General features: G+C 33.2%; 1 pseudogene; it reads left to right on the top strand.

The window, feature by feature from the left end:
• The first annotated feature begins 7822 nt into the window (after nucleotides 1-7822).
• LOC132600037 (pectinesterase inhibitor-like) lies at nucleotides 7823-8631 on the top strand (annotated as a pseudogene).
• The last annotated feature ends 260 nt before the right edge of the window (nucleotides 8632-8891 follow it).

Genomic DNA, 8891 nt, shown 5'->3' with positions numbered 1-8891 from the left:
TTTTTGATAATTTTGGAAGCATGAAGAACATTATTTAGGGATAAGGGAGGACTAGGGGAAGGCAAACAAGTATGACCATAACCACGAATTGGAATAGAGTGACCATTACCGACAATAATACCACTATTATGATTGCTCACATCAAACTAAGACGAGAAATTACCATTGGAGGATGTCATATGAGAAGTAGCTCCGGTGTCCATGTACCATGACGGATCGGGTGGATTGAGAGACATAGTATACATTGCCGCTTCGATGTTTGTAGGAGAGTAGAAAGCGGACTGACCATTCGGGTTTGCCACAAACGCCCGCTGAGGACGCCGGCCAAGGATCCCAGGCTGCTGCTTGTCACAACCCAACCCGATGAGCCACGACTAGTGCCCGAGCTGGACACTCGTATACGAACCTGTTAGATATAATCAGACTGAAACTAAGGACAGTATGGAAACTTGTAAAAGCAAGCTATAGACTCATAACGTCATATATCATAATAAACCTGTCTCCTGAGGAGTCACATCTAACCAAAACATAACATATTATGCAAGTCGACAAGGCTGCCACTATATGCGGAAATACTCAAAACAAACCATATCGATATAGCTGACCAAAACCTATATACAACCCACACATGTCTACAGACCTCTAAGAGTATAATAATGAAATATGACGGGACAGGGCCCCGCCGATATGCATAAGTCTATATCAAAGGATCTGTACCAAAATGACTTAGGCTTCGGAACAATAGAGCTCTCCAAACAGCTGAGCAGAAGTCCTAGGCTGGAGGATCACCAAACTGAGTGTCTGTACCTGCGGGCATGAAACGCAACCCCCGAAGAAAGGGGGTCAGTACGAAAAATGTACTGAGTATATAAAGCATGAAATACAATAAAGAAGATCATGGCTGAATAAAAGATAACAAAAGGCAAGTATGATAATCAAAGATACCAATGCACATGTGCCTTACGAGATGAGAATCATGCATATCTATATCATATACCATACCCGGCCCATTCTAGGACTCGGTAAATGACGTCATATACATATATACCGTACCCGCCCCTCTAGTGAAGGTCTCGGTGAAATAATCATATATATATATACCGTACCCAACCCTCTAGTGAAGGTCTTGGTGAAACAATCATATATATATACCGTACCCGACCCTCTAGTGAAGGTCTCGGTGAAACAATCATATATATATATACCGTACCCGGCCCTCTAGTGAGGGACTCGGTGAACAATGCAATGAAACTGTGCACGAATACATACCCGGCCCAGGACTCGGTGAAATGATGTAATAACACTATGCACGATTAGAATATCATGAGCAACCATATGCAAACTAAATCATCATCTGAGACTCAATAGAATAATTAGAATGAACTAACACTTGAGAATCAAGACAACAGTCACGTCAAGTACCACTGAGAACTAGAATTCATTGGAGTCATAATGCAAGTGAGACTCATAAAGTTATTTCTGAACTCCTTGAATAACCTGGGGGCACCCTCGAATGTCACTATGGATTATATCAAAATAAGACTTCAGGAATCATAGACACGTATCAGGACATAATGAAATAGCTTCTGGAAATCAAGAACATTAGCCATTCTAGTATCTCTAAGAATAGAAGCTCCTTTGGAGTTTATATGTTCGTTGTCTGTTTGTTTCATATAGATCATGCCAAAAAGAAAGAAGGGATAGCTTTACATACCTGACAATCTACCTAATCACCCAACGTCTAATCCTTGAGTCCATATGTCTACAATCACGACAATAATATCACGATTAGACCATTTACACCACTTACTATCTAATTTGTATACGAACGGAACTTAATGAAATTCGAAACCTTGTTGAAAAACAGCCAAAATTTGTTTTTCACTTTTTTCATCACCAAACCTTGTTGAAAAAGTACAATTCAACAACAAAATATTATTTTCAAATACTATGGCACCAACTCCAACTCCAACTTCAAAAATTTCAGAAAAAGTGAATTTGTTTTTTATTTCTATGGCCAAACGCCACTTAAATTGTAACTCATAAGAGAAAACAAAAAAGGAAAGGAGTTACCTCAAACGTCATGAAGCAGTATATTCCAGTATTAGGAATCAAGTAAGAAACGAAAGTTAAAAAAGAAAGGAGTCAATTGCTCAAATGATCATTGAATTTGTACTAAAGTCCCACTAAAGTAACTTTTGAATTTTTTTTGGACAATAAGGTCATTAAACTATGCTCATCTATCTACATATTAAAATCACGAATAATTTTCACTAAATGTTGAACGACGAAAATATCCTTCAAGTGTTGATCAACTTTTATACCCTTCAGAATGTAAGGTTTTGCCCTGATTTCTTATCATATTTGAGTTTTAATTTTCTCTGGAAGGAAAGACAAAGTATAACCATAATCGTTTACTTTTCTTGAAAGGAAAATGTAATTCTCTTCCATATTTGGCTAGTCCTTTTCTTGGAGAAAAAGGTTTTGCATCTATATAAATTGAAGAATCCTTTTCATATAACACAACACAATAACATTCACAATGTAGTCATTAAAGAGTCTTGTTTAGGGGAAGATTATTCTCCCAATAGAGTTTATGCTTCTTTATATTAGTTTTTCAATATGTAGGTCACTTGACCAAATCATATTATAATATTATGTCTTTTTAGTAAAAAAAAAAAAAAGAGATAATTCTCTCAATAGGTTTTATGATTTTTTTTTTATATAAGTTTTTCATATATAGGTCAATTGACCAAACCCTATTAGAATATTATGTCTTTTTAGTATATTTTCTTTGTCATCTGATTTATCGTGTTTAAGGCTTGTAAATCATTAGCTTTCGCATGACGCCCTGTTATTTTGATCCCAACAAAGTGGTATCAGAGCCAATGGTTTAACAAGGTTGAAGACAAGTGCAAGGGGAGGGGGGGGGGGGGGGGGGGGGGTTCAAATCAAGAGCAACCAATTTGACGATAATGAAGATTTTTATCAAAAAATGATATCTAGAGTACTACATGTGGAGAAATTTTCAATCATATTTTCAACAATCCTGTTGCTGCATATTTTTTAAAACTAAAACAAATTTTAACTCATGCTTACTTTAACGCATGAGCTCCAATTTTCAACTCATGCTTACTTTTAACGTATGAGCTCAAATTTTCAACCCCTACTTACTTTAAACGCTTGGGCCAATTTCAACTCATGTTTACTTTTAACGCATGGGCTTCACTTTCAACCTGTGCTCACTTTTAATGCACAAGGCTCAAATTTTTAACCCATGCCTACTTTTAACCATAGCAAGCAGTAGCGATAAAGATTATGTGAAGAAGACGGATCAAGTTTTGTCAGGAAAATCCAGGCCAAAAGGGAGATTTGTTAGGGTTTTGCCTTGATTTTCTTATCATATTTGAGTTTTACTTTTCTCTGGAAGGAAAAACAAAGTATAACCATAATCGTTTTACTTTTCTTGAAAGGAAAATGTAATTCTCTTCCATATTTGACTAGTCCTTTTCTTGGAGAAACAGGTTTTGGACCTCTATAAATTGAAGAATCTTTCTCATATAACACAACACAATACATTCACAATGTAGTCATTAAAGAGTCTTGTTTGGAAGGAGATGATTCTCCCAATAGAGTTTATGCTTCTTTATATTAGTTTTTCAATATGTAGGTCACTTGAATAAATCATATTATAATATTATGTCTTTTTAGTATATTTTATTTGTTCTTGATTTATCGCCGTTCAATGTTTGCAATTGTAAGCTTTCGCATGACGCCCTGTTATTTCGATCCCAACACAGAATCTAAACTACTTATTCATATAGATAAATATCTGTTGGATATAATTGTAACATTAAAACTTTTTTCTAACGTAAATTTGCCTGGAATTCTATACCAATTAAGTTTCCTATTAATGCTTGAATTCCAAGTATACTAACCTATATTAATATAGATCATCGGTTGCAAACTAGATGCTTGGGCCGTATAACTATACAAATTATATACATTATCTATACACCAATGATACAACGGGCTACATCGGTTGCAAACTAGATGTGTCGGTTGTATATATAAGTTATTTATTATAAATTTTGAGGGGCAAATATGAGCTAGTCTACTTATGATAAGGGTATATTTGGGACAAAAGTCAAATGAAGGGCAAATGTGTTCTATTTCCAATAGTTGAGGGACAAATATAAACCAATCCACTAATGATAAGGACGTATTTGAGACCAAAGTTAAAATAAGGGTAAATTTACTCTATTTCTCATAGCCCCCGTATTTTTGGCCCTCTTCCCTTTAAATAACATCGTTCATATATTTCCTTCTTATTTAAATGCTATTCATGAAATATTGATAATCTTGTAATAAAATAATTGAAAATATTTAGGAGTGTCAGTGATTTTAAAAAAATCAACTAAACTAACCTAACTGAGTCGTGCCGAACCGACTTTTAAAAAAAAAGTAGGTTTTTATACTAATCTATATTTAACTGAATAATTAGGGTAGCTTTTAATTTTATAAAATTAAAATGAAAAAACACTGACCTTTACCGAATGAATTTATGTATAAAATAAATTTTAAATATTAAGTTCGAACGTAACAAATAATTAAATTTTTTGCCGTGGCCTATGTGACGGAAACGGATACAAACCAACAAGTAATTAACCCCTATATTCTCAACTCTCTTCTACTATTCCTATTGAAAAAGTCGTTTGAATCATTCACTTTTTTTCGGATTCGATTTCACGCTATTACAAAATTAGTATTTGGTTATAAAATTTTCAGATCCAACTTGAAGTTGAATTTCAAATTTGGAAAAGTGCCCCAAATCTGTTTTCTAGCTCCATCTTCACAAAATTCAAATAAAGTACTCTTTTATATCCTTTACAAAAAGTATAACCAAACACAGTTTTATCTCCAACTTCATAAAATAAAGTGAAAAATATTTGAAATGTCTGGCCCAATGTCTTAATTCAAGTATATTGAGTAGATAGTCACAGTTAGGGCTGTTCACGGTTTGGTGAAAAACCAATACCAAACTAAATAAGAAAACCGACATTTGGTTTGATTTGGTTTAAAATTTGAAAAATCGATAATATTTGGTTTGGTTTTGGTTATATTAATAAATAACCGAACCAAACCGATAATTATATACATAAAATTTTATAATTATTTATATGTATAATATTAGCTTTTCATAAATAATTATAAATATTTTATACCTTTTAATTATTAATTTGATTTTGGTCTACTTATTTCATATGATTGTTTAAGGCTCATGTCTTAAAGAATATGTCCAAGCCTAACTCTATAAGTCTTAAGTGTAACTGCTTAACCGTACTATCTCACTTTTCATTTTACCTTTTTGCCTAACCTAACTGAACAAGAGAAGCTCACGTTTCTTTCTCACAGTCACAGTGAAGGCTCAAGAAATTTGAAGAATGTAAAGAAAGAATAGTTGAATTGTCACGGCTAGTCCTAAATCGAAAAACCGAACCAAACCGACAATAACCAAACTGGTGGTTTTTATTTTATTTGGTTTGGTTTGGTTTTAGATATTTGAAAACCGATTAAATTTGTTTGGTTATGATTTTAATCAATAACCGACTCAAACCGAACCATGAACAGCCCTAGTCACAATGTATTCCAACAATCTTAATTAACAAGCTAGAAGGAATTAAATATATATTTCTCTCAGAGATTTAGATTTCTCTTATTTGATACTTTTTCTTCGGTCCACTCTTTATTATATTAATATATTTCTATTCATGTGATTTGGATTTCTTGTCATTGCAAAATTTATATTGCACTACCTTAAAATAGTGGGATGGATCTCTCTCTTGATCGTTTTTCATGTTCCTTTGATTGATCACATATTAATTATTAAAATTGTCTAGAAAGTTTTTGCCAACGTTCGATGCAAATGCATGGTATCGTGTTCTAATTTCTACTTGTGACTCCTAGTTTCAAAGAATATCGAAAATTAATCAAGCAGTATCGATACCAATACTGAAAAGAAATTTGAAAAGTAATCGAGACGTTTGGGATGATTTTGAGAAGTGTAATTTTGATAATATAAAATAGAATAACCAAAATATTAATATATTATAAATTTTACAATTTGTCTCTCTTTAGAAGAATATATCTGAAAGAGAATTTTTTTTTTCATAATGAGGAAGAAGATATTGAGGTCAATTTGCTTGATACATACATTGACGGAACGAAATGCAGGATCCTCTTTATTTGAAGGTATTCGTATGTAATTACTGTTGTGCAGTGTGCACATTAACTTTCATTTGCGTTCCATTAATTGTTTGTGTAAATTTGAGTCCATGGCACTAATCCGACAGATCCTACAAAATGTGGAATTCTTTATGTTAAAATCCTTTTTCTTTCCTCTGTTTCGTCCCCTAAAGTAATTTTTTTTTAAACAGGCTATAAAGAAAAATATATGTTAAAGATTCGTTTTCAGCGGGTTGTATGGACCTGATCCACATTTGACCCGATTTAAATTAATTAATTATTCAACCCGCTTCTAGATGCCCTTCAAAACACCTTCTATTTCTGTATATTCCCAATAATCGAGTAAGACATTTCCATGTCAAACATGTCTCCGTAGATGTTCTTGGCATCACCTACTGGATATTAACCACACTAAAAGCATATCCAACACCATGCTGGCAATAGCAAAGTGTAAGAAGAGAAGGTTAACTGTTTCCCCTTTGGCTTTTTTGATGCATGGAGTAGCTATTGCACATTCTGGTCTTTCTTCTTTAGTTTTCGCATTTTTAAGATTGCTTCTTGGCACAAAATGCAGCCACTTTTAAAGGGTCCAATGGAATGGTGGATCTTTAACCTGTCCATTTGACACTACAGTCAGACCTCTTTATAACGACACTCGCATATAACAACACCTTTCTATATCAGCCAACTTTTTTCGGAATCGATTTTTTATATTATATTTTACTTCTCTATAATAGCATTTCACCTATACCAGCAACAATCAATTTCATAACAGTACGCATTTTGTAAAATTACCCCTATATAACAATTATCTTCTTTTATTGGTAATATAATAATTAACCCATCTTTAAAAAAATATAATATCTATGATTACCAATAATAAGTGTAGAGATTTTGACAAAATATTTGATCATTTAATACACTATTACAACAAAAAAGTATTATATGAATATGTATATTTTCATCATTAAATGATTTTCCTTCGTTATACAAAAAGTGTAATTAAGCTTAGAATTTGACAATTAAAAATGAAAATTAGATTTTATGCATCTTTTTTGCCTATAGCAGCGAAATATTACTTAAATGTCAATGCTGTTATACGTGTATAACAACCATTCTCTATAACAGCTGGAAGATTTCGGACCCGACCATGCTGTTATAGAGAGGTTTGACTGTACTAGTTGTGTATGTATATGTGAATTGTTTGACTACTTCCAAGTTTTAGTTAATTTTTCAAATCTTTTTTATACAGAAAGAGTAAGTATTTCCGGTTCCGCAAAAATGTGTGTCTATTATTGATATCTACTTTGGAGATGGCTGAAATCTGCTATTTGATCACAACATTAACTTACTGCCGATCTACTATATGAGGCAAGAAGGTAGCAAAATCTTGGGAAATTAAGTGTAAAAATTGTCTATTATTGATATCTACTTTGGAGATGGCTGAAATCTACTATTTGATCACAGCATCAACTTACTACCAATCTACTATGGAGCAAGAAGGTAACAAAATCTTGGGAAATTAAATACAAATACATTATACTTAATTTACATAGCTATCTCAACATGTTCATCAATTAGAAGACATAACTATACAAGGTGCCTATCACTACACGAATTATGAAACAAAAACATTTGACCATTCAAAATGGCCCTCTCATATAACTCTGCCCTATTTCTGTTTGTTTCTTCACTATCAATCTCCTTCACATTAACAAGCGTGAGAGCCGATCTGGTAGCCGAGGTTTGCTCGAAAACACTAAAGCCCGCGCTATATGTTTATCGGCTTTAAGGGCGGATCCTCGATCCAAAGGTGCAGATCTTGTAGTTCTTGTGACTGTCGCAATAGGGATATCACAAACGAACGCAACATCCGTGTGTTATCTTGTTAGTACGTTGCTTAAACATGCGACAAATCCAAAATTAAATACGCGATACGATTTGTGTTTGGAGAGTTATAACGATGCTATTTACGTTCTTGGAGGATTGCCAGATGATTTGAAGTCTAAAGATTATGACAGTTTGAATGTTCATGCTGGCGCTGTTACGACTGGTGCTTCTACGTGTGATGACGATTTTGAAGGACCGCCCGCTGAAGCGCCCCAACTTAAAGATGCTAGTGACAAGCTTCAAGGACTTATTGATATTATTGTGGTTATTAGCTATCTATTGATGAAAGGTCATTGATACATAGAAATTTATAGATTTATGCAAGGCATTATAATCGACTTGAGAAATATGAAAGTTATGAAATCATAAACTTATGTTTCCCCTTTCAAATTTAGTTCAAGCACTTACATTTGGTTAAATAGCAACCATTAGACACTCTGTCTAGTTGTATAAATTTAATAAAAAGAAAGATTGCATATTCTTATTCCAAGGGAATGATCTATCTTTTCAATATTCTTTTATAGCTTTTGTTTATGACTGCCGTTGTGTTTGACGAAAATTCTTAAAAGAGACTAAACTTGGAGGACTATTAGTGCTCCACCTGATATTTAAGGGACTTTTTTGAGTTGATGTCGAAAATTAAAGAACTATTTTTGAGCATTTTCTCGACTTATTACTTTCCAATAAATATAACAAAAGTATATATGGCACATTTGCTGTGTGCTTGTACGTTTTTTTTTTTTTTTTGTGTGTGG

The sequence above is a fragment of the Lycium barbarum genome, chromosome 6 (genome assembly GCF_019175385.1).
Source record: "Lycium barbarum isolate Lr01 chromosome 6, ASM1917538v2, whole genome shotgun sequence".
NCBI classification, from domain to species: domain Eukaryota; kingdom Viridiplantae; phylum Streptophyta; class Magnoliopsida; order Solanales; family Solanaceae; genus Lycium; species Lycium barbarum.
This window is presented reverse-complemented; position numbering and strand designations above follow the sequence as displayed.